Source organism: Phyllostomus hastatus, unplaced genomic scaffold (genome assembly GCF_019186645.2).
Source record: "Phyllostomus hastatus isolate PE091 unplaced genomic scaffold, TTU_PhHast_1.1 phas_scaffold_129, whole genome shotgun sequence".
NCBI lineage: Eukaryota > Metazoa > Chordata > Mammalia > Chiroptera > Phyllostomidae > Phyllostomus > Phyllostomus hastatus.
In genome coordinates, this window is record NW_025334009.1 from 7,875,925 (window position 1) to 7,901,264 (window position 25,340).

Genomic DNA, 25,340 nt, shown 5'->3' on the forward strand with positions numbered 1-25,340 from the left:
GGGCTTACACTTTTCTTTAACATTTTTTTTCTTTTGTTGATCCCAGAGAGAGGGAAAGAGAGGGACAGAAACATCAATGTGAGAGAGAAACATGGATCAGTTGCCTCCTGCATGTGCCCTGACCCAGAACTGAACTGGCAACTCAGGCACATGCCCTGACCAGGAATCGAACCTGTGACCTTTCAGTCTGCAGGACAACACCCAACCAACTGAGTCACACCAGACAAGGCAACATCTACACTTTCTAAAAGCATAGAAGCCTTCGCTAATTAACATTCTCCTTAATTGTTTAAAGAACTCTGTGACAGAATTTATATCGCTTTTTGCAAGGCATGAATTTTTATAGTAACTATAAAAAAGAAGTTAACCATGAAGTTGAACTTCACATCTTAATGCCTAGCTTGGATGCTGCCTCCCAGGAAGGAACTTCCTGCAGTTGTAGCTGTTCGGGGTCACTGGTGGCCTGGGTACATGCAATGCGGTCCCAGAGCCAGCGGCATCACCTGGGAGCCTCGAGATCTGGCGACTCAGAATCTGCATTTTAACAAGATTCCCGGGTGACTCAGGGGCACGCACAGTTTGTACATCACTGGTCCACAGCACTGGCTCTAACCCTGCCGCTCATGGAATTACCTGGAAGGTGATCGAGAGTCCTGAGTGCCACCTCTAGGCGATTTCATTGGTTTGGGGAGGGAGGGCCCCGAGCATCCAGATTTTTAAAGTTTTCCCAGGTGACTATAGTGTGCAGTCAGTTGGAAAGGCCCGGATCTCCGGATGCCTCCTTTTTCCAGTCGTTTCAAAACCGAAACACCTGGTGACATGGCCGGGCCGGCCTCCAAGTTCGCTGCCTTTGCCCTGGTCTGCTGCCTCCCCCAGCCCCGACTCTCCCCAAAGGCACCACCCCACCCTCTGAAACTCCGTGTCCCCACGAGACTCAATAGAACACTGAGGCCAGTGGCAGATGTTCCGAGGAGGTCCCGGGACCGTGCTCTTCTCCCACCTTGTCCCCCACCTTTTGCCTCTGCACCCCCCCACGAGGCTGCCTAACACGGTGGTCCGGGGCCGGGGCCCTGAGGTTCAAACCACAGCAGTGCGCCCTAATGGAAACCCTGCCCACTCTGTGTGTGGAGGTGATGGCAGTGCCCACCAGACGGGGCTGTGGCAAGGCTCGGGGACAGCGCCGGGAAACTGCTGACCAGGACTCGCATTCAAACCACGGGTGCGCAGGTGCACACCCAGGAGGCCAAGGGGGAGTGAGACCTGGTTAGCGCTCAACCTCCTCTGCTGTTCAAAGCACACAAGGGGGATCCCCCAAACAGAACAGCCCGTGCATGCGGCAGACGCTCAGGAACGCTCCGGGGCTGAAGGACCAGGCGTCTCTGGCAGGGGAGGTGAGTGGAGGGCTTGGAGAGGAGAGACCAGGTAAGTCAGTCTGAAGACCAGGCAAGCCCCTGCCTGACACCACCTAGGCCCCGGCCCCTCCCCGTTCCAGCAGAAGCCTGGAGCTTTACCCTCTGGGGAAACTGATCCCGGGCAGCTCCCGACCCAGAGAAGCCGGACAGAGCCGGGGGGGGGGGGGCCCAGACAGGAAGGAGATTACGTGAAACTGCGACGCCTTAGCCACACTTCTGTCCTCTTGCCCGAGTAGGCTCCCAGAGTGCTGGTTACCAGGCATGCCTCCCCCAGTTGGGACCCAGAGAAGGGACCCAAAGTACTGAATTTTGGAGACGTTTCCAGAGGAACAGTTGGGCCCCTGTCTGGTCACGCTCAGTGGAGCCTGAGTCGGACAGCCCATCCCCCCATAAAGAGCTTCCAGTCAACCTCTGATGCCACCTTCCTAATATAAAGTGACAGCAGAGATCAGAAGCAAATGCTGTAACAGGGAAACAAATGTCAAATCAAACAAGAGAAGAAAGGGGACTGAGTAAACTGGAGTAACGTCATCACTGAAGGGAGGAGAAGGGGCGCTGCACCCCAAGACAGGAGACCTTCAGACTCCTGAAGCTGAGAAAACAAAACCCGATACAGGGCAACTAAAAGACGGGGTGAAAGTCCAGTCGGCTCTCGGGACGTGCGAGAGAGAACACCAGGCCCGCACAAGAGGTGCGATATAAAATAAAAGGTGCTCGTTCCATATGGAACAAAGAGGCGGAGGGAGAGAAGAGCATCAGAGAAAACAATGCTTTAAAATATCCCCAAACTAAAGAATATGATCTTCCACACCCAACAGGCCCAGAAAGTGTCTAACACAATGAATTTTTTAAAAGATTTTATTTATTTATTTTTAGAGAGGGAAGGGTTAGGGTTAGATAGAGAGAGAGAGAGAGAGAAACATCAATGTGCGGTTGCTGGGGGCCGTGGCCTGCAACCCAGGCATGTGCCCTGACTGGGAGTCGAACCTACGACACTTTGGTTCGCAGCCCGTGCTCAATCCACTGAGCTACGCCAGCCAAGGCTTAACACAATGAATTTTTTAAGAAGAGGAGGACCCACCTAAAGCACATTTTCATGACATTTAAATATTTTTCAGGGATAAAGAGCAGATCCTAAACCTCCTTCTGGGAGAACTGGGGGCAGGAGGAACTATTTAGGGGTCACACACAGAGGGTGAGGGGTCAGAGTGGCATCCGTCATCTCAGCAGCACTGAATCCGGGAGAGAAGAGAGTAAGACTTTCAAAATGCTGAAGAAAGTGTATTTCCAGCTTAGAACTCTATACTCAGTTAAGCGACCCAAGGGAGATTCCAGAGGCTCCTAGAACTACACCAGAATCAGGAAATTAACCAAGAAAGAGGAAGCCCTAAGATCTGGAAGACGGATTCAACATGAAAGAGAGGCCACTAGAATTCAGGGTCTGGCGAGGGGAGCCCTAGGATGGCCACTGGACAGCAAGGAGGGGTTCGGCAGCCCGGACCGGGGCCGGAGGCAGGCTGGCTCGGGGAAGGACCTCTCCAAAGCGCGGACGGAACTGCACTTTGTGTCTGGACACATCGCAGAGAATTTCACCTCTCTTCCTGAGAGCTGGTGGGAAGAATTAGTGATGGGTACGTGAAATTTGCAAACAAAAAAAAAGTCAACTATCAACTCCAGGGAAAACAAAAGGTCATACACTAAAGGAAATGTAATGCTTTCCCGGGGCAGCTTAGTCGCTAATGTTTACTTGGTAAAAATAGCACGTTCATGGAATACTGATTTAACAAAAAGCGTGATGTGGTCACAAAGGGAAGAAGTCCAGGAGAAGGTGCGAGCTGGTCTGGTTCTCGGTGAGGCCCCACCCTGGTCCGCACGTGGCCGAGACAGGCAGGGTGAGATCTCCTCCTCTTCTGAGAGGGACACTAACCCCACCAGGGGGTTCCCCTTGGGACCTCATGAACCTCCCCCCAAACCCATCTTCAAATAGCATCACATGTGGACTTCACCCTGAATCCCGCAGGACTGGAACACTCAGTTCATAGCACTTGCTGTGGGGGTTGGTTGGGTTTTGTTCTGTTGGTGTCTTTTACCCTCAAACAGAAGGCACTTGAACACCGTGCTTTGCTGGAGAAACTCACAGCGCCTAAGAAACTCGGGAAGTTTTGGGCACTTCCTTACTCCCTGAAATAAATGACTGGTGTTTTAAATAAGAAATCTATCTTTTTCATCTTATGCGGCTTTAGGGATTTCTCTGAAAAGGATTTTATTTCTGTAAAAAACCATTCTGTCCTTTGCAGAACTGGTGTGGATGGATGCCACGTCCCCCACTGTAATAAGCAGTTGGGGCCTTTTTGCAAAATAGTCCCTTCACCCGTGGCCCTGTGGGGAGCGGGGGGAGCTGCGGACGTCCTGTGGGAAAGCGCTGCACCCGAGAAGAGTGGATCGGTTGATGCAAATCAGTGAAAGGGCTGCTGTGTTGGGTCTGCGCCCCTATGGGGTGAAGCGGCCTGGACCCCAGGGGCAGGAGGTCCGGGAGGAAGGCAGGGCGTACGTGCTGAGAGTTTGCAGAGATCTGGGGGGCGGGGGGGGGCATGGGGCTTGGCCCCTCCCTGTGGGCTTGGGAGTCCTGGTCCTCTTACCTCTGTCTGGCAGGACCGGAGAGAACCCTGCTGACAAGGGGCTCATGGGAGTTTCCCACGTTGCCCTGCTGCGTTGGCACACCCCCATGGCTGTCTTCACCTCGGCAGGGAAGAGGCACTGGCGTCTGGGCACAAGACGGGCTTCCTTCAACCTAAAAATGATGAAAAAAAATTCCAATGATGGAAGTGTTTCTTTCCTTAAACTTGTCTTCCCGGCCCCAGGCCCCTAACCAAGCCAAGGTCACAGGGCACCCAGCGGGACACCCTCTGCACACCTCAGTTCACTGCCTCATCGGCGGTGACAGCAAAAAAAAGAATTTTTAAAAATAAGTTTCGTCGCCAGTCTTGCTTGATCCCGAGCCGCCCCGCTCCAGTAGCTGTGGCAAAACCCTCTCGCAGGCCAGCCCGCTTTGTTCCGGAGGCAATTTGAGCGGAAAGCAGCCAGCTCCCTGATGCTAGGGGGCAGGGAGCCGGGCCAGCCCTCCTGCCACTGTGGCTGGGAGGGGCGCAGGAGCGCGTGTGTGCACGTGTGTGTGAGTGTGCAAGTGTGCCCCTGTCAGTGTGGCCAGAAGGTGTGGTGGGTGGCGCTGGGGTAGGGGGAAGGGGAACTGGGTGCTTAAGAGGTTGAATCCAGCCTTCTGGGCATTTTCTATTTTTTAACAAAGAGTGGTATGTGCTGTCTTAACTATTCAGCCTCTTGGCGTGAAAATCCCAGCAAGATTCCACCCAATTTATTTTTGAAATACTTATAATTTGAAGATGCACTTCTGAAAGATTCTATGTTGGCTCGGGGAGGGTGGAGGAGGGTGACTGCAGGTGACTTCTTTGTCGCAGCGAACTCCTCACCCTCTCTGCGGGGCAGAGAGGACGGCTCTGGTTTTGGAGGGCCTACCGGACAGGAGGCACGTACCTGTCGTCTGTAACGGGACAGTGTGTCGGATTTCGGGTGGGAAGTGCAGACAGCTTAGAAGGCGCACGCTCCTGCACGGGGTGCATGTGCCCCGTGTCTGCACTTGCCGCCATGTGGCCATGTGGGTCCTTATTTTAAGGGCAACACAAAGGTGTGTGTCCCTGAGCTGAGAGCTTCACGTGGAGTGACTTGGTCCTTCCCAGAGAGGGGGAGAGGTGGGGTTGGGGGCTCCGCAGGCCACAGGGGTGAAAGGGATGATTTCAGGTGGGACGTGGTGAACACCTTTATTTTAAAAGTTGATTTTAATGAGCTTCAGAAAGGTTAAAACCAGCATATCAAGTCCACAATGACACGGGGACATAAAATCCCTGTAAAAACCACTTAGGTTTTTTAAAATGTGACTTTGTTGTAAAAAAAAAAGCCAGTTAAACAATAATCCAGCTATGTGTCACCCAGAGTTGAGTAGGAAAACTAATTTCCCCTGATGGTCCCAAGGCAAGACTCGATGAGGGGGCTGCCCGCAGACCTCTGGGGCGTGGTCAATGGAGCCCTAGGGGATGCTGAAGCCCCCCAGAAGGAGGCATGAAAGGTTAAAGGGCGGGACCAGGCCCTACGCTGGGGCCGAGCTGGAGCAGAGCTTAACCCCCATGAGACCGGATGTGCGCGTGGCAGACGCCGTGAGGGTGGCGGGCGACGGCTGGAGCCCGGGGTTTCACAGCGTCTGGAGGGGCTGGCATGCTGGTCCGCACTCTCCAGCGAGAGAGCCAGGCCTCAGGACGGGAGAGAACACGCCCAAGCTGACGCTGCTGGTAGTGACAGAGCTGGACCTGGATCCACGCGTCTGATCGCAGAGCAGAGCTCTCTCCCGTCACTTTGCACACACCCTGCCCTGAACCCACCACCAGCAAACTGCGGTACCGGGACTGCGTTCACGATGGGCACCAGCAGTAAGGCACACCTAAAAATGCACTAGAAGCGCTGACGCTGGTTCATTTCCCTGATCTCTGCGGCTAGAGGCTCACAGCGGGCCTGTCGCACGCACAGCTTCTGCGTCTGGACACCGCACAGCACTTGGGCGTCTCCTCCGGCCCCAGGAGCCCAGACAGAGAAACACGAGCCCCGTCTGTCCGAATGCCAGAGTCTTGCCGGCTCTCCTCAGGGTTCAGACTCAAGGACAGGGCTCCTGGCCAAATGAAAGTGGGGCCTGCGAGAGTCCAACTGCACTTACAAATAATAATAATTGCATGTACTTTCTTTAATGAGCTCTCATTGCCATTTAGCAGCAGGAACACTAAATTCAGTCCACTCCAGCAAAGGCCAGTCTAATCTAATAACAATGTCAGTCTAATGCAGGAATTCAATGGGGATCCAGTCCAAAGCGCTGCCCCTCCTCCACCTGCCGGGAACGCCCTCGGGGCAGTGGCGGCCAGGCTGCAGGGCGTTCGGGGCTGCCGGGCTCACCTTGGCTCAGGTGTGTCCAGCTGCCTTCTCCCGGCTCCTTTCCCTGACCCCCCACCCACATGCTGAGCGTCTACAGAAGCAAGGCGGCTGCTACTCCTGCCGTTACCCAGGCAGGTGGTCCACCGCCCAGCCTCCGCCACGCGTCTCTCTGTCCCTCTAGGCAGTCTTCCCAGGTGAGGGGAGTGACCCACTCTACTTTTGAAATAGACTTTTTAAGTTGTTATGGATAAGAACTGAGGAAAACTCCTACTTGGTTTCTTGTAGCCCAGACTCCCTTGAATGGACAGCAGGAGGCAAAGCACTCCGTGCAGGGGCCTCACTAGGAAGTGCAGTCCCAGGGCAGCGAGAGTGATGGAGGAGGGAGCGGCACAGGGGAGCGTGGGGAGACATCGCAAGGCGGTGCGTCGACGCTTCCAGAAGAGACACGGCTGGCCATCTGGGATGTGTGTGAGCAGACTTCACAGCAACGCCATGCTAAGTACAGTCCGTCCTGGAGGGCCCTAGAAAGGGTTCATCCTCCGGCTCGCTCTCTCATCTCGTCTTTCAATGGCCAAGCTTCTCCCCGCAGGGAGTTAATCCCCTGTGCTTCTGGGGCGCGCCACCTGGGCAAGCCAGAGGGCATGGCGGGCCACCTGAGCCTGCAAGTCGGAGGAGCAGCACAGAGGCCTCGGGTGGCAGGACCTGGTGGCTTCCCAGAGCCCGCCACAGCGGGGGCTGGCAGGGCGGTGGCCACGGGGGAGAATCTGAGGCAGCACGTGAGATGTCTGACACAGTGAGGCTGACTTTTAAAATTTATTTTCACTTTTTTCTGGAAGAAATCAGGCCAAACTCACATCTAAAATATTTCGGTGTAAAGGTACGTGATGGGCGAGCAGGACAGGAGGGTCCCTTCAGGATGCCTAGGACGCTGCTGGCCCCACCCAGGCTGTGAGGACGCCTGTGCTTGCTCCCTTCCTCCACACGAGCGGGGCTGTCACCTGGCTGCACACCAGGGCTGTCGGGGCTGTCGGGGCTGTCACCTGGCTGCACACTGCAGCTGACGGGGCTGTCACCTGGCTGCACACCGCGGCTGTTGGGGCTGTCGGGGCTGTCGGGGCTGTCACCTGGCCGCACACCAGGGCTGTCGGGGCTGTCACCTGGCTGCACACCGCAGCTGTCGGATCAGGCCCCAGCGGCCCCAGCCGTGCTTCTTCCTGGCTTTAAGGAAGTGTCTTCACCACCCCAGCCTCAGTGTCCGGGCACACGGGTGGGCGTGACAGCCCCAGCGGACTCACGGAGTCGCTGTGCGGGGCGAATGAGGTGACCCAGGTGGCCCGCCGGGGGGGGGGGGCGTTTGCATACCACCTTCACACTTGTCCCCTTCACCTTCGTGTTTTCCTTCACATCGACTCCGCTGGACACTTCAGCCTCGTTCTAAGCAACAATATCTGTGAATTCGCCAGGTTGATGTGCTGGTTATATACTTTTCATAATACATACTAGAAGGAGACTTACATTGTTAGTCTCAAATTGAGAAGATGACTTGTTACGGATCACCTGGCACCACCGCACCTGAGGATGGAGGTGCGACCCCACACTCTGATGGGCGCTGGGCCAGCGCACACGCCCGGGCGGATCGGTGTTCAGTCGCTGCTCTCTGTGTGGGCCCCCCCACCCCGCCCCCGCCCCAGCCCTGGCCAAGGCCGCCGTGCACCGTACTTCCTGAGCGGGGGCTGCTCTCGCCCGTCACCAGCTCCTCCACGCCGCCCTGGGGCTGGTGTAGCGATGGTTGCCTCCCGCTGGCCCTGCAGCTGCTGCACGTGGGTACTGCCCTCCATCCTGCGTGGGGGTCTCCTTCTGGAAGCTCCTGCCCGTGAGCTTGGGCCCCCCCCCCACCCCCCGCTGCTGCCCAGTGATCGTCTTCCACCGACCTGCCTGTCACGCCCTCTCTTTCCCTGGAGACCTTGGCGCCAGCTACTTGGTTTTCTTTTCCCTTCCCAGCTCATCCATACACCTCACACCTCCAGCTTTCACGCTGACGGACACCCAGTGCCTGCTCCTTGACCTCTTCGCCTGCAGTAACTACCCCGCTCCTCCTGCCTTGGACGCACCACCCACATGGCTACCTGCAGTGGGCCAGGCCGCCTTCTAGAACAACAACCCCCTCAGAAGCCCTGCGGTCTCTCCCCGTCCACTGTCTGTGCCCCCAGGCCCGGCGCTTCTGTTCCCGAGCTGCACTGGAGCCCCCATTCCTTGACCCTCCTTCTCCTTACGATTCCCCACCCACCTCGCCCACCCCGTCTGGGTGCCGCTGAGCATTCCGTAGCAATGTGGGATCCCGCTCCTGGCCGCTGTCTGTTTCCACCGCAAACCCCCCGCAGATCCCGACCCAGGAGCAGTCAGCCTGGGTCCGGGCCAGCCCTGCACCTGGGGCTGGGGAGGGGCTGAGGATGTGGGGGGCGGGGCGGAATCCACTCAACCTGTTCTCAGGAATCTGCTTTGTTCTATTTCCCCAGTTTTGGTCATGTTCCTGCCAGGTAAGGCTTCTGGAGAGTCAGGAACAAAAAGTGTTTGTAGGTTTTCTGAAGACTATCAAGTGCTTTAAAAAAACCGCAAAGCGTTGTATCTTTATCCCAGAAGACCAGACGTCCCCAGTGAAGAATTCACACCCGTCGGTTGTGAGAACAGCGCCTTCATACTCCCGTAGGCCTCACACTTCTGCGTGGAGTGCCCTTTCTCTTCTCACTTGACCTTCACATCGCCCTGGAACCACCTCTTACAGGAAGGAAACCGTGGTGGGGACCCCAGGCTTGGTTAGGTGCCCCCCACGACTGTGCTCCTGAAGCAATTACCACGGGAGCTCCTCTGTGAGGAGTCCTTGGGGTGTCTGTCCCCCCGTGAGACTGGGGTGTGGCTCGTGGCTGCACGGGTCAGCCTCGAGCAGGTCCGAGAAGGTCACTTGTGCAGCCGACAAAACTGGAGTGACCCAAGTCCGGAGGGGAGCCCCCACCTGTGGTGGAGAACAAAACGGAGAAAGTATTGCCATCCAATGAGAACGAGCCGCAACAGACAATTCATATTTCTTCCGCGGAGCACGCCCTCTCCGGGGGCGTCTGGTCCCGGCCCACCCCAGCACAGGGCGCAGAACTTAGGAACGTAAGAGCATCTCTTCCCCTTGAGCACTGTGGCTGGCCTCGGCTGGGCCAGTCGGAGGGAGGGCTTCCTGGGATCTTTCCAGTGGGACCTGGGCTGGGGGTGCGGCGCCTCTGCGTTGGCAAAGCTGTGAATCGTGAGCCTGGGAGCTGCTGGCAGCCACGTTAGGAGAAGCCAGTGGGCGGACAGGGAGGAAGCACTGAGGGAGGGAGGGACAGGGGTGAGCCCCTGGTCTGTCATCCCGGGGCCTCGTCCCTCGGCGATGCGGACGGTCCTCTCATCCAACGACCCTGGGACCTGAGCTGGGTGGGCTGCGTTTCCGTCGTCCACAGGTAGGGGGGGCCTGACCTGCCCATGCGCCCGCCCTTCGCCACTGACTGTTACTTTTCCTAGGACAGCAGAGCCGACTTAAAGCAAAGGGTGGTTGAAAGAAGTGATCGATGGCTGCTCTGATAAGGTTATGACTCTCATTTTCCCTTTCTGTTTTTTATTAGGGTATAGTTCACACAGAGTAAAACCCTGCCTTTTTACTGGACGGCTCTGACACCCTTGGGATAAGACAGAATCTGGAACCTCTACTGCAGGCGAAATAAAGAACACTTTTATCACGGCCCCAGAATTCCCAAGTTCTGATTTGTCGTTTAACCCCCACCCCCGCTCCCGTGTCTGGGGACCTCTGACCTGTCTCCTGGCCCTATCGTTTCTGCCTCTGCAGGGACACCACAGGAGGGGAGTCCTACGGTAGGTGGGAACCAGCACGACACACGAGATGCGCACCCGCGCTCCGGAGTGGCTCAGTGGCTCAGGCCCTTCCTTGCGGTACAACGAGACACTGCGTGTTCAGCTGCTCCCTGGTTGTAGGACATCGAAGCTGTTTCTGGGTTTCTCTCAACGCCTATTCCACCCTCAGCTCCAGGGATTTCCTTCGCACCTGCACCTCAGAGGGGGCGTCTCTCCGCACTCCTGCCCTCTCCCAGCCCTAGGTGCTGTCCTTGTTACTTGACTCGTGGCCTGTGGGGAGCGGGCATGGCTCTGACCGTCGGGTCAGAGTTATGCCCAGTGCTGTGCCCAGTGCCCAGTGTTATGCCCAGTGAGGGCTTCTTAGTGATTCTGCACTGCCCCCCACCCCACACCACTGCCCCGTGCTGTAGGAGGCCTCGCACGGTCTGCGTCCAAGAGAATTCTGCCTCTTCCTCAAGGGTAGAGATTTTTTTTTTCTGTTCTCTTCCTCCAGCTGCAGTGGGTGCTCTGAACACAGTAGAGTTTGCTGCCCTTCCCCTGGCGGCTTCATGCTGTTCCATAGGGGATGAAGGACCGTTTGCCTGTCCTGCAGTAGTCATGGTTCGCTCTCCAAGAGGTGCACCATGGGGGACACCTTCTCAGGGCTCTTGCTCTGCCGCAACCTTTCTGACGACCGCCTGCCAGGTCAGTGGGGAGGAGCCTGCAGGGGCGGTGAAGTCCCTGCGTGCGAGGCCCCCGGGGCCCGGGTTCTCACCGGCTCACTCTGGCCTCTGGCGAGGCGGAGCCAATCCCGGGTGAGCAAGGGCCACCCCCGTCTCTCTGGGGAGGCGCCTGACCTTCTGCGATTGGGGGGTCGATTGTTTCCGCTACGGCCTGAGCAGTCTCCTGGGTTCAAGGAAAGTGTGAATTGGCACCACGTTTGTTTTTTTTATTACTGTAAAAGTGGAGGTGACATTTAGTTTAGAAGGAGCCAGAAATCCATCCTTACTTTCAAACAGGAGATTGGGAAATAGCGCCCCCATGCTGGAAGGAGAGGCAATGCCTTCGAGGGAGGGAGGGGCCTCCCATGGATCAGCTTCCGTCTCCAGTTATAAATATTTTGGTTATCCACGGGTGTTTGGGAAAAAACGAAAACCCTGGAGTTGGCCCTCAACATTTTAAAATCTGAAATTTTCTTATTAAAAAATCTGGATTTGGGGATCTCTCTTGCATTAAACTGCCCGCTGGGACCCTCACCTGGCTGCGCCCACGCCGCGGGACGTGGTCCACCCACTCCCGACCTTCCCCCGCGAACACGCGACTCAGCCTGTTCCAGGCATCTGCTCAGCCTGCCTGAGCCCACTCGTACTGATGAAGTCGTACCAGCTGTGAAAATATAAAAATATTCCGGTGCCCGTGGGCCAGCAGCCAGCTCCCTGGGTCCCTGGGGAGCCCCAGCACCCCGGCCAGGCGGGCATCTTCCCCGGGGCCCCTCCTGCCAGAGGAGTGCGGCTGCGGGCCCCGTCGCCCCGCGGCCGAGCCAGGGGCGGCGTCCGCCGTGACTTGCAGTGTGCACGGAAGGAAGTCAGCGTGCGCTGCGGGGTGTGGCCCCGAGGTTGGTTCCAGGAGCGTCGAGAGGGTCCCAAGAACAAAGAGGAAGCGAGCCACCGATGAGGCCGTGAAAGAGAAGACGAGGCGACGGGGAGAATCCAGAAGCAAGCAAGGCTGATGCGTTGCGGAGATAGACTGGAACATGGCTCTGCCTCAGGGCAGCCGCCGCCGGGGACGGTTGGCCTCCCTCCCTTTAAGAAGACACATCATTACAATGAAGTAATGAACTGTTTTGTAATTAAATACCAGAATAATTAAATTTGAAATTAAACATGATAACATCAAGTTGTTCAGACAGGATTAATTTGCGCCTTAATCTGATAAATCGTTTCCATTATTATGAGGATTAAGGTTTGGAGAAAGAAATTGTAAGCGGGGTAGTCCCTGCACCCCACAGAGCAAGGCCGCCTGGGCTTCTGGTTCCGCGGATGCAGAGCAGGCTCAGGGGTCAAGGGCTGGCGCTGGCTTTAGGGCCTGAGCTGGAAAAACGAGAGAAAGTATTATTGAAAAGATTCTTTTCCTGATATTTGTACCTGAACGATTCTGACCTTGGGTTTTGAAAAGTAGTTTCCTTCTTAGGTCTTGCAAATTTTTGAACAAAATAATAATAATAATAATAATAAATAATAATAATAATAATAATAAAAATAATAAATCGAGGCCCCCAAAGCAGCCAGGTTAATAGCCAGCCGCCCACCAAACAGCACACATTGAGCACCACCTGTGTGCACAGCACCGCGCTGGAGAATGCCGAAGCCTCCGAAGAGACGTGAGACAGCCCTGCTCTCCGAGGGCCCGTGTGCGCGGTCTGGTGGGGAGCGGGAGCGCGCGTAGGGAAAACGCAGCAGCAGCCGTGAACCCGGCAGGCGCCGGTGGCGGTTTGCTGGCTGTGTCCATTTGGTGAGGCCACAGCACCCCATGTTTGGTCAAATACTCTGCTTGACGTAGAGATTAACATTTTTTCTCTTTTTTTTTTATGGCATTTTTTCCCCATTACCATTCAGTCCCCTTCTGCACTCCTGCCCCAAACCAGTAGACTTTGAGCAAAGCAGATCACTCCCAGAACGTGGGTGGGCCTCACCCAGTCAGGTGAAGGCCTTTAATAGAAAAAGACTGATATCCCGCCCCTCCCCCTCATAAACAAGGGGCCATTCTGCCAGCCGACTGCCTTTGGACTTGAACTGCCGGCCTCCACAATCTCGGCCTGTTTCCCCGTAAAATCCTGACTCATGAAGCCCCGGAGTCAGAGGGGGCTGGGGGAGGGTCACTCTCCCTTTGGCAGACTCTGTGGTCAGAGCGGCCAAGGGCGGCAGGGCGGCCGAGCCCAGGGTCCCAGCAGAACTGTGTGCAATAAAACAGGCGGAACGCCCTGTGGGCCGTGCCTTGCTGACTGGGCTTTTTAAGAGACTAGACTGCACGAGAATGCTGGATCTCCTGATGACTGAGTTTGTGGGCACTCCTACGTGTGCCCCTGGCCCTGCCCTAGCCCGGCCCAGCTCCTCCGCAGCACGGCCTGAGTGACCCCTACGGGGACAGCGTCCAGCCAGCAGCACCAGCAGGTGGCCTGGCCCCTTCCTCTGACAAGTGCCCTTCAGGCTGCAGCCGGTCTGAGGGTGCGTTAGGTTGCTAGAGCCACCGTCACAAGGGCCACAGACCGGGTGGCTTAAGCAACAGAAACTGGCTTTCCCGCAGTTCCAGAGGCCCGACGTCTAAGGTCAAGGTGTCAGCGGGGTAGATTTCTTCCGAGGCCTCACTCGGGGCTGCGTCTTCCCGCTGTATGCGTGTGTGCCTTAATCCTTTCTTACAAGAACACTGGCCATGCTGGATCAGGGCCCGCTCCAACGACCTCGTCTGACCTCCATCACCTCTTCGAAGGCCCTTTCTCCAGATGCGGGGTGTTAGAGCTGCAACATGTGAATTGGAGGGGTGGAGGGAGGAGACACAGTTCAGCCCGTAATGGGGGGTTTGAGTTTGTCTCCCGTGACCAAGAGAGGCCTGACTGATGTGCATGCATATTCACAGCGAATAGAACCTGGCAGAATATTGATCAAGACGTTAGCAGAGGTTTTTTCCACACGGTGGATCAAGACTGATGTTTGTGTTTGCTTACCTATGCTTTCCATTTTCCTTCTGCAACATGCATTCACATCCTGATAAGAGTGTTTTGAACATATCTCCAAGCACCCCAGAGCTTGCAGGTGATGGACAGGGCAACGCTGGGGTGGGGGGAGTCTGAAAGCAGGAAGGCAGGAGCGGGGAGCAGGGGTGCTGATGGCTGTGGACGGGCTCGGCAGGCACCCGTGGCCGGGCGGGGGCGGGGAGGCCACAGCGATGTGCCCGGAAGAATGCAGAAATTAGGAAATAAGGCGTCCCTCTGCCAGTTAAACCATAAGGCCAGCAAAATGGATCTGTGCACAGAAATGCCAAGTCACCTTAAAGGAGCAGGAGGGCTCCAGCCCAGACCTGATCTGATTGGAGGAATTCAAGAGCTAGAGGAAGACAGCCAGTGCCTGAGTGGGGGAGGGGGTGGGAGGGTGAGGTGAACAGTGGGAGCTTGGGAAGAGGGACCACCAGGGTGTGGGGATGGCGGCTATGGTTGGGGGGCAGGAAGGGGCACGCTCGCTGAAACCAAGCTGCCGTTGGAGACAGACTTCTTGGACAAAACCCCCCAAACCTCTTGGGCTGGGCTGGATTTTTGTTAAACAAACAAATAAAACCAAAACAAAATGAAAAACTGGGAGAGGTCTCTAGTTTTGTTTATTTATGGTGGAAGAAAACAAGGCCCCTGTGCGGGGGTCAGAAAGAACGGGATAAAGACAGCGCAGCACTGGGCTGCACAGGCTGAGTGACAGGTCGGGCACAGGCTCTGGGGCCACCTTGGGACAGCCAGTGCGGTGGTGTGGTTGCGGGGGGCAGTGCCCTGGGAGAGGGCTGCCACGGGAGAGGGGCTCAGCAGCACTGAGAGCTGGGGAGACGCCCTGAGGAAGGGCCGGGCAGGTGGCGGCTCCCAGGAGCAGAGCTCCAGCCCTGGGGGCTGTGTCCTGCTCTGTGCCCTGTCCTCCTCCCCCATATACTTCCATGGCAATGTCGCACAGCATTTGGTGGCACCTGAGGAAAGAAGGCAGACAGCTGGGGGGTTGCATGAGGGACAGGAGGGGGTGAGGAAAAGGGGCAGTGGCTTGAGGCAAACCCCCTTTCCTCAGAAAGAATGGGACGGTGAGCCCCCCCATGGGGATGCCCTCAGATAGTGCAGCCAGCCCCGGGCCCCATGAAGAGGGGTCTGGGATGCTGGCTCTGAACCCGCCCCCAAGGAGTGGGGTGGCTGCCATCTGAGCCAGATCTTAGGTGATGAGGCCCGGAGCAGGATTTGCACCTGGCTCCTTCTGAGGTCAAGTGCGGAACCCTCCTTACTACCCGATGGAGGTTTGCTCCCAGCCCTGGCAGCACAGGTAGGATCCCGACCCACAAACACCCCCACCCTCTTCTTATCTGCACTGAAGCTCCAGGATTCGGCCATGATGCAATCTGGCCAGCCTCGCCCTGCAATCCCTGTTCACAACGGCCTTTCCCCCCCGGACACAGGGCCTGGTCCCTGGGCTTGGGGACTTGGAGCGCCCGCTGGTTCTATTTCTTGCTAGAAACATGGCCGCCTGGTGGGAGCTTGCTTCACATGAAGTCCTGGGCACCCGGTCACCTCTGGGTGTTGCACCACTGCTGCTAGGGCTGGGCCGGAACCCCTCGGGCCCCCTCACCATGTCCGTGCACACCCGCCGTCCTCCCACTTCCTCTCCAGCACCTAAGGACAGCCAGCACCTAAGGACAGGTCGCCGGCTGCCAAAACCCACCTTGCCCGTGTGCACGGACGGGGGAAATGCCTGTAATTGTGCATCCTCTTGGGGCCAGCCCTGGCCAATGACAGGTAAATCCTCCAGCTCCTTGGTCCCTCATGGAGCTTCTCGAGGTATGACACTCACTGTCCCCGGGGGGACCGAACCAACTTACCCTCCAGGCTTGGTGTCGCACTTTGGCCTGTAGTCCCCCTTCCCTGTCAGGTTTCCCAGGGGACACTTGCTCATGAATCATTCCCTAGCAAGCTCGCCCCACAGGAATCCTCATCTCGGGGTCTGCTTTGGGGAACCCAGGTCGAAGTGCTGAGCCTCCGAAGCTGAGGGCCAGCCGTCCGGTGCCATCGGGCTCACCTTGGCCCCTAGCAGTGTTTTGTTCAGTGAGCCTCCCTGAAACCTCCTGGTCCCCTCTCATGCCCCCTGTTCCCCCCTCATCCCTCCTGGTCCCCCTCAACCCTCCTGGTCCCCCCTCACCCCTCCTGGTACCCCCTCATCCCTCCTGGTCCTCCTCCCTCATCCCTCCTGGTCCTCCTCCCTCATCCCTCCTGGTCCTCCCCCCCTCATCCCTCCTGGTCCTCCTCCCTCATCCTTCCTGGTCCTCCTCCCTCATCCCTCCTGGTCCTCCCCCCCCCTCATCCCTCCTGGTCCTCCTCCCTCATCCCTCCTGGTCCTCCCCCCTCATCCCTCCTGGTCCTCCTCCCTCATCCCTCCTGGTCCTCCTCCCTCATCCCTCCTGGTCCTCCCCCCTCATCCCTCCTGGTCCTCCTCCCTCATCCTTCCTGGTCCTCCTCCCTCATCCCTCCTGGTCCTCCCCCCTCATCCCTCCTGGTCCTCCTCCCTCATCCCTCCTGGTCCTCCTCCCTCATCCCTCCTGGTCATCCTCCCTCATCCTTCCTGGTCCTCCTCCCTCATCCCTCCTTGTCCTTCCCCCTCATCCCTCCTGGTCCCCCCCTCAAGGCAAACACGCTGTTTTCCACCTGGGAATAAAATCCTCGACCGTAGCTAGCGGAGTGCCTACTAACTGTGCCGGGCATGCACAAAGACAAACAATGTGTGTGGCTGCCTCACGGCATGTGTTTCAGGAGCCACGGTCTGCCATGGAGATTTCACAATAACGCCAGAGTTAGGAGCTGTCATCACCCCTTTCATTAATGAGGGTTCTGAATCACCGGGGCGCAGAGTCACGCATCCAGGAAGCAAAGAGGTGGGGTTTGAACTCACGCAGTCTGACTCCACGCGATACGCCCTCACCCCTGTGCCGTGTGGGGGCCCACAGACCCTCACCCACTTGCCCCGCACCCGACCGAGGGCCTCTCTTTGCTGGTGGAACTTCTGATCTGGTCACCTGCTTTCTGCAAGTCTCTCTCCCTACTACTGATTTTCTCTCTTTCAACAGCTTGGGGCTTGACTGGGCAGGCACAAGAATAAAAAAATGGTGTAGGATGGTGCGTTCTGGAGGAATTTGCATCTTTCTTTAAGAGCATAGAGGGACCGTCCCCACCTGGGTGAGTCCTCACATTTTCTCAGTGGCGGTTCCCCGGACCCAGAATTCCCACACGCCGGCCGAGGCTGCTGCAGAAGTCAGACCCGTGTGTGCGTGTGTGTGTGCACGCGGGGCCGTGGGTGAGCCAGAGCTGGCAGCCGCGAGGGCAGATCGCCCCCCCCCCCCCACCCCGTGCCTCGCCGACAAGCCGTGGGCTCCACAGTGGAGAGCAGAGCCAGCCGGCAGGCTCTCCGTTCCGGGAGCTCAGGGGATGAGTCAGTTACCGGGCAACTTCCTTTTTCCGTGAGCCTGCTATGCAGAGGTTTTCCGATCATTTCCCCGAAATGCTCCTCCCCTCCCCTTGCCGCCTGCCTTGTCCCCAGAAGGCACAGTCTTTAGTAGATCCTTCCTAACAAGGTACCAGCCAGCCTCCATTAGGCTCTTCCCAAATGCCAGGCACCCGCTCAGCATTGTACGCTTGGTCTTCTCCGCTCACCCTCTCCGCCACCCCGGGAGGTCTGCGCGCTGGTGTCTCCCTTTTCTGAATGAGGAAACCAAGGCCCAAGGTCGTTTTGCCAAAAAGTAACAAGGCCAGAATGCAAACCTGTATCAGTCTACCTCTCTCACCCCTATGCACAGTGTCACATTGCTGTGAAGTGATCCTTATTAACCGTGGCAGACTGTATTATTTGCTCTGAGATTGTTTCTTTTTTCCCTCCATGTGACTTTCCTATGGGTAGATCTTCTGCCCCTGACCTCTGTCCTGTCTACGCGGCCTGCTCCCAGCCGTGGAATGGGGATGGAGGAGAAGCTGCACCCCTCTGAGCTGCGGCCACGGAGGCAGGGCGCCCCGGAGCAGAAGGCTGCTCCCTCCGTCCTGAAGCAAACAGGTCCGCAAAGCCACCGGCTCTCAGCCTGCGCCTCAGCGTAAGGCCTGCGCGGGAGGCCTGCCTCAGCCCGAAGCCCAGCGTTCAACCTGCTTCATCCGGACTCTGCTGACCCCAGCCAGAACCAGCCGCACCGCAGCCGACCAGCACCCGGCGGGCACAGAACCCATGGTGGTCGGTGGGAGCCACCCAGCCGTTGGGGCTGTGAGAGCGGCAGAAACCTCTCACCGTTGCCCGTGGCCGCAGCTGGTCTGGCCGGGCCGCGTGGCCCTGCTCTCTACTGTGGTGGAAGAGCGCAGGACAGCCACGTGGGGAAGAAATGCGCATGCGGATCATCTGCCCCCGCCCCCCCCCCCCCACGCACAGTGGGCACCCCCAGGGCCGCCTGAGGCCACCCCCTGCCTCTCTGGACGCTCTCAACGCAGGTCTTCCCTGGGCTGAGCCCTGAGGGCCTATGGTCCATGACACCCTCGGCTCCTTCCTCTGCCTTATGTACTGTCAGCTCCGGAGTCCCTGGTGACCTTGGTCTTTCTCTTACAGGCACACGTCTGCTTGTCAACGTCCCCCTTAAACAACGGCCAGGGCCACTTGCCTGATTGTCCTCCACCCCCCGCCCTGCCCTGTCCCCCATTCTTCTCTGTACCACCGGCGGTGAGCCCTGCCAGTGAGTGTGGGGCAGCCCTGGCTCACCAGCCTCCGGCCGCTGTAGCCCGAGGGGAGGCCTGCCGGGAGCCTGCACAGGGGAGGGAGGGCGAAGCCGGGCACTCCTCTCCACCTCCCCTGCTTTGGGCCACTCTTGGCCATGGCTGTGTCTCCTTCCGGTTGTGTCCCTGACCCTCTCTGGGTCCTTCCGCTGCAGTTCCAGGTCCTGTCGGGTGGCCCCTAGATCCCAGGTCTGGGAGCGACCACCCTGTCTTCCCTTGACCCCGTCAGCCAAGGGGCAGTGGCGGCTCCCAGCTGCTTCTAAGCCCCCGCCTCTCCTGTGTCGCTGGGGTCTCTGCTGGCCTCCGTAACTAGCTCCGCCCACATGCAGCCCCTCACCTCGACAATCCCTGGCCTGGCTCCTGTTTCCCCAAGAGACATGGCCTCCTATGGCCTCCTGACTTGTTAAGGGTCTCAACCCACTTCCCTGCAGCACGTCCACAGCCACACAAACAGACCTCCCACGTGAAAACACAGCAGCAGTTGAGTCGCCGCTGGCGAGCCAACAAAGGGTTAAATTGGCGGTTTCGTGTGAATGTCAAACAGAATTGCACTTTTTGCATCGTGTAGCCAACCTTGTTCTCCAGCCCTTGGAGGGCTCAGGGGCTTGCGGAGGACACGGCCCTGTTGGTGGTGACAGAGGGAGACAAGTGTCCCAAGGAGCGACTATAAGGGATGGTGCTTGGGTGAGCGGCCTCCTTGGTGAAAAGCCAAGGGGAACAGAAGCCCAAAGGCAAGGGCACCCATCCGCCACGGCACCGCTGTGCCTGGTGAGTCTCTCCTTATCCGTCGGGAGAGACGGAGCCTTTTGTGCACAAAGAAGCCCAGAGCTCAGGATGACCCTGTGTCTATAGGATGGATTTCCTCCGCAGGCCGGAAGGCAGAAGGATCGTAAACGTGTCGATGGCCTTCAGGTTTCCCAGGCTGCCCTACCATCCTGTAGCTGAAAGTGAACCTCCGCTGGAAGGCTGCCAAGGCTTTAAATCGGGGCACTGCTGATGGTGGGGAGACAGTGGCAGCTGCGGCCCCTCCTCTGCAAATGGGTTTGCTGCTGTGAGTGGGGCCCCCTGTGGCTTTGGTGAGACTTCAGCCCTGCAGCTGAGCTGCAGGGCTCACCCCCTTTAGCGGGATGGCCGCACCCACGGGAAGGGAACTGCTGAGGCCCTGAGCATTGAGTTCTCTCCCAAGGCTGACGAGCAACTGGAACTCCATCTTGGTCTTGTGACCAGCTCCGGCGTGGCCGGGACCCGACCCCTATCTTGGCCGTGCCCAGGGGTCCAGGCAGTGGGCATGGAGACCAAAGCCTCCTGTTCTGAAGGCGGAACTAAGATAACACAGCGCGTCCCATGAGGAAGGAGCGTCGCAGGAGGGCCTGGCTCAGAGGGGACACGGGTCCAGTCTTTAGCCATTGGAAGGACGTTTAGCAAGAGGCTTCACTGAGCAGCTACCAAGTATCCTCCATGGCCCCCAGCACACCTCCTGGGGCTGCTGACCTCCCTGAGTTTTCCAGAACGCCTGCACTGACCCGAGAACGGCCTGGTCATTGCAAGGATCGCTGTGCAATGTGCTTTCATCTGTGTGGTAGGAACGGGCACCCAGGGCCGAGCTGGGGGAAGGGGTCGCTCACTCTGCACGGGGGCCCAGGCTGAGGTGGAACAGGTGGGGTGAACTGTATCTACAGGGGTTTCAGGGAGCACAGCCCCCAAGCATCATGTGATCAAAGGAACCTTTGGATCGGCTGCTTTGGGGGAGGAGGAAGGGAGAGGAGGGTGCACTCCCCGGGGACGGTGCAGTGTCCCGGTGGCTGACACGGAGGGGTCACGCAGTCAGGATTGGAAGAAGAAACGCTTGAGCAACACTGAAGGGTCCCTAGACCAAGAAGGCAGGGCTCCTTGGAGGAAGGGCTCTGCTTCCGCTGAGTGGGGCGTGCAAGCTGGGCTCCCACAGATGCTCGTCCTCCTCACCACAAATCAGTGTGAGCAGGCATTCACAGAACACTGTACACACGGAGACCCTCACTCTTTGCCGTCCCAGGCCACTGAGGTCAGGTGGGGTCAGGAGTTAGAGCTCAGGGATGGTGAGACTGAATCACTCGCTCCTAGTCAGCTGTGTGACTTCAGGCGAATCACTTAACCCCTCTGGAACTTCCTTCTCTGTAAAACGACACACTGAGACTCGGCCTAGAGGGCCTTGGTGCAGCTGGGCAAGCAGCTCTGGTGGAAGGCAATGCTTTGGGGACCCTAGAGGCCGGGGTGAGCACAGAGGGGAAGGACAGCCACCAGCACACGCAGAGCGCGTGCCATCAGCGGCACCGTGTGAGCACCGGACACTTACTACCCTCTCCCGAGGACACCGCACGAGCCCAACACCTCCCGCACCCCAAGAGTTCTTGCTAGCCCCTGCGTTGGGGTGTGAGGCTACTGTCACAGCCCCGCTTCACAGGTGAGAAAGTCACAGGCAGAGAAGAGAAGGCATTCGCCTACCCTGGAGCACGCGGAGGGTGTGTGGCTGAGGCAGGGCCTGGCCTTCGGCTGCGCCAGCCCATGAGGCTGGTTCTCCACGGAAGGCCCCAGGCGCGCACCTGGCTGCCAGACCAGAGGGCCTCCTCCCCGGGAGAGGCCGCCCCTCAGCGTCTCCCCCTGCTGGGAAAGGCCTCCTTCCAGAGAACAGCCCTGCGCTCCCGCAGCTCCTGCCTGCCCCGCTCCCGTCCACCACTGACTTGCAGCCAAACGGGATAAGTGCAGTATTGATTAATTGCAATTTTTTTTGGAATACATATTTGCCCTGACGTTTTATCATTAATGCATTAAGAAGCTGAACAAGCAATAAGACCAAATGGACTTCAAAACGCAGCAGAATTTCCTTCCAGTGCGGTCTGACTTACAGCCATTACCTCCTGGCAGAGGACGGCTGCCCTCACAGCCCGCGTCTCGCTCAAACTCGAGAACTCCCTGTTCTTCACCTTATTTATCTGTTTCCGCAGCGAGCGGGGGCACCGCAGCCTCTGCGCCCTGGGCGGGCCCCCCTCCTGGGCGCGGGGGACCTGTGTTCAGTGGGCACGCAGGACGGAAAGGGTGGGGTCAGACTTCCACTGCATGCTTATGGGGGCGCTGTGACCTTGGCCTGGTTGTGGGGGTGGGGGACGGGGCGTCCTTCCTCATGCCCTGCCTCGCCTCACTGGCAGCGACCTCCAGAGGGAGGGGGTGGGCTCAAGGGTCACGGGACTCCAACCGGCCCTCCGTCAGCCCGCGGGTAGCACCCAGATTATTCCTGATGACCGTGTGGGGGCCTCAGCTCTTCACTACCTGACTTGGCCAGCTGTTTCCTCTCTGAGGGGACTCAGGTTTTGAAAGTGGTCTCTCTGCCCAGAAAGCCCCCCCGCCCCCGCTTCTCAGTCCTGGGAGAAAGCCCAGCTTGACCATCAGCACATGAAGGAGGGGAACCCTAGTTCTCCGGAGGGAAGGACTTTGGGGTACCCAGAGAGGTCCGGCCCACAGAGTTTGGGGGACCCACACCGGGAGCAGCCTCAGCAAGCTCATTCACACACATCTCAGCAGGGACCAGCATGAGCCAAAGACAGAAGGACCCTCCCAGAGTGCCCTGCTCTCTCTGACACCAGGACTTTGGCATGCCGTTGGGGGAACGGAATCGGATTTCCCATCAGCTCCATGGGAGCCCAGGGTCCAGTTTCACGTGTTTCCCAAGGAACAAATAAGGTGTTTCTCGCACATCTGTGGCACAATTTAAAGCCACTGCAGGGCTACTGAATACCACCTACGCTGGGCCGGGTGCCCTTGCAGGCAAGCAGCGCGTGGGAGGGCTCAGAACTGGGCGGGCCGAGGGGGGGAGGAGCCGGGCTGCTCAGGCTCCCTCCCTTTCCCCTTACTAGCCGGCCGCCCTGGGGTGGGGGGTGTGTCCTGGCTCGCTCGGTGATTTTGAAACTGGGAACAGACACACCCCAAGGGGTGCATTGGCGTGGCTAATGTGGTAGATTATAAAAGTGTTGCCCCTCTCTCTCCGGAACCTCTTTCCCCAGCCCGTGAATCTGACTGGGCCTTACGACTTGCTTCGGGCAACAGAGCGTGGCAGGAGTGAACTCCTGCCAACAGGCAGCACCAGCAGAAGCCAGGGTGCAGGAGAGAGGCTGGGGCACTTCCTCCCCTTGCTGCCTGCCCTGGCTGTCCCTCCTCCGAGCTCCAGCTCCCAACACACTCAGGAGACACACTCCCTGCCTGGCCCATTAGCTCGAAGTTGCTGCTGCCGTGGGCAGGAGGGAGAGATCAGGATGGGTGTGAATGTGCTTCATTAGCACGTGTGCCCTGGAAACTCCAGGGGTGTTGGGGCCCTGCTGGGGTGTGAGCGCTGGGTGAGCCCTTGGAATCTCCCCTCAGAGACAAGGAGCCCCCTGTCACCCATCAGTCCTTGGCCAAAGCTACTCTGGGGACACTTTTGACTCTTGCTGCTCACAGGGAAAGCTGGGTGTCAGAGGCAACCCTCAAAGGAAGAGACCCGGGTGCTGCTGCAGGGCGGAACTCGCCGGAGCCCCCACCCTCAAGGACACCCCTCCTCCACCTTTCGTGTCCCAGGTCTTCGGTTGCATGGGTCTCATTTCCCCAGGGAGCACAGTCTGGCACAAAACAGCAGAAGGCGCAGCTGCCTCGGGGGCGGGGGCGGGGGGAGCCTCTCCTCTCTGTGCTGGAAAAGCCTCGGGCGCTAACAAACAAAATGCCCTGTTATCTCCTTGAAGGAGGGAGAGGGAGGGAGAATGAACACCTTGGAATCAACCGTGTGGAATTGAACTGACCTATTGGAACCTGGACCCGGGGTCCCCCATGTTCCAGCTGTGTGACCTTGGGCTGGTTGATTAACCTTTCTGTGCCTCTGTTTTGTCATCTGGAGAATGGCCATAGCGCAACCACCACTTCATCACGTAGTTGTATTACGTGAGTTAGCCTTTATGGAGGACTTTAAACAGAACCATGCTCTGCATGGCATAAGCAGTTAGCAACACACAAGTTTTAGCTGCTGTTATTAATCATTAAAACGGTCTCTTTTAATTTCAAATTTGCATGTCATCATAGTCTTCTGCTTTTTTTAAATCTCCGTTGGGCAAGAAGACAAAACTTCTTGCCTTAAACAAATGCTAGTTGGTACCCTTTCTCCCAAACTGGTAAGGGAAAGGCATCACATAGCTGGACGGTGGGGCGGGTCTTCCAAGGTCACCTCTGGGGGCGGTGGAGGTTTCGCAGAGGAGTCTGAGCCCACGGCAGGGCCTGCGCCTCCCGGCTCCTTGCCGCGGTCAGTGCCGACACTTGGAACACGAAGGTGGAGGACGGGTGTCCCCTGAAGGTGCTGGTCCTGCCGAGAGCGGCTGCCCCGCACCTGTCCCTTCCCGACCCGCGAGTTGTGTCCACTAAGCACATTCCGCTTCCCTCGCAGGAAAGCAGGCGGCTGCGGGACCGAGGTGATCTCTGCAGAGAGGCGGCAAATTGAGAGGTTAGAGGTGTTTATTGATTTAGTAATTCGCACGCACTTTTCCGGATAGATTCCCTTCCCGGAGACTCTGACAGGAGCAGCCAGCTGCTAATGCAGTGCAGGGCTGCGGGCACCGCACAGGCGCAGGCTGGTGGGCGGGAGGGAGAGGGGCTGGGAGGCCAGGGGAGGACCTGGGGCCAGGACTGGAGAAGACAGGAAGGCTTCCCAACCTGGCCCAGGTGGGCACGGCAGGGAGCATGGCCTGCATTACTCTGGAGGTGCCCCCGAAATTCTCCTTCGGACACAGCAAATCTCCCCCCAGTCACTAGAAGTATGGCCCAGGAGCTCAAGCCCTCCCTGGAGATGCCACAGGTGAGAAATAGTGCCCCACCTGAAATCCCCAGGGATGGGTGACACCCTGGGGACCGTCACACCCAACGACTGAGCAGCACAGAGGCCACTGCCCCCAACTCAGACCATTCTCCAGGGCCACCCCAACCCCACAGCCGCACGGAGAGTGGAACCAGACCCTTCCCCCTGCTTTCTGCCCCTCCCCCCTCCACAGGTTTCCATACCAGGAGCACGGCCCCAGCAGTCCTGCAGTTCCGTGGCCCCAGCAGGCCCACACGTCCCGAGGACTGACCTTGGCCTCACCGTCTGCTTCCTGGACGTCTGCCTGGACCTGCCCAGCGCAGCTGCCAACGCCACACACTCTGGTTTCGGCATTAGGGTCCCTTTCCACAGGTGGTTTTCATCCAGAGGGGTGTTGGGAGGTGAAGGAGATCAGTGCCACCCTGGCCAGCCATAGGTGGCCCAGAGGGGACTGTCCCCCTCATCAGCCTCACGTCCCTCTCCAGGGCCAGTCTCTGTTTCCTGAGCTTCAGCGACCCCAGGACCTTCCTGGTCCGAGGACCCTCCCGACTAGAGGAGAGAGCCTGGGACCCACTGCCTGGTCCGGGAGCTGCTTCGGGGGTCTCAGCTTCCGGCGAAGCTGGGCCGGAGAGGGCTGGCGGCGGAGTGTGGTGCTGAGCCGAGGGCCCACCCCCCGGGTTGGCCGGTCAGC